Raw genomic sequence first — 1291 nt, 5'->3', positions numbered from 1 at the left:
CGACTAATGCCCAATATAATTCAAGCGTAACTCACACGACACATGACTGTCGAATAAGAAAGACTCCGTTGATTTATAAGCTAGAACCTGGAATTATTACTCCCGAGATACCTTACGAAGCTTGCACTCCCAGACGATCTTTCGACTTAATAATCAGCTGCCTAGTCACTACATTCAACAATTCTCACCATAATAAAGAACACCTACAGTACTGTAATAACTACTTAAATAAAGGTCACTAAAGCCAATTGTATTTACTCTGAGTTGATGCATTAACCTCTCACCTATCCCTCCCCCCATCATCATTAAACCGGTGGTACGGTCTAATCCACCCATCGTGATTTACGATCATACTGGTGGCTGGAATTCCAAACACTGCCGAATATTTTTCGTTTTATTTTTATATTCAGTAAGAACGTGATAAATTTTGATCAATGTTATAAATATACTTTATATCGTTTATATGTAATAGATTTGTTGATACTAATTAAATTTGTAAATTAGTAATTACATTAATTGAAATAGTAAGTTATATATTAAATTATTTTTAATTATTTTTCAGTTTGATTAATCATGTAATGAAATTAATAAATAAGATAATGATTAATTTATAAAAAAGTAAAGTTCATATTTAATATAATTTTATATTATTTGTTTACTTTTTCATGGAATAATGTTGATTAACATTGTTATCATTTTTTACTTAAAACAGTTAAAAATACAGTTCATTATTTTATTATAGACATTTTAATATTACTCTAGTAATTCATAATAAAATTGTTAATAAAAAATATATAACTCAAGTCAATAGTTTATATTTTTTTAATAGTAAAATTTTCATTAAATATATTTTCTAATTTGATGAGATTAACAAATTTCTTGTAATTTTAGATTAATTAATTTTAAATATAATTGGTTAAAAGTACAGTTTGAGTTGATCTAAATGAAAATGTAAATATATTTAGAATACTCAATAGTCTGTAATAAATTACTTTTATTGCATATATTTTATTTCTAAAACTATATTTTAATAATATTGGATTGTATAATCAATTTAAATTTTTTAATTTTACAAACTATTCAGGCATAAAAGGTGTATACTATATATTACTGCATGTTCCTCAGATTTAAAACATATTTAATATATGAAAAGAAGACATTATTATATTGTAATATATTGTAACATTATAAATTCATCTAAATTACATATAGTTCAATATATAATATTTTTGTAGTAGAATTATTGATTAAAAATTATTTAAAATAAAATTTTTTTTTAATATTGTATGTC

The sequence above is a fragment of the Ceratosolen solmsi genome, unplaced genomic scaffold, assembly GCF_000503995.2.
Source record: "Ceratosolen solmsi marchali unplaced genomic scaffold, CerSol_1.0 scaffold17, whole genome shotgun sequence".
Classification (NCBI taxonomy): Eukaryota; Metazoa; Arthropoda; class Insecta; order Hymenoptera; family Agaonidae; genus Ceratosolen; species Ceratosolen solmsi.
Note: the sequence above shows the minus strand (reverse complement) of the source record.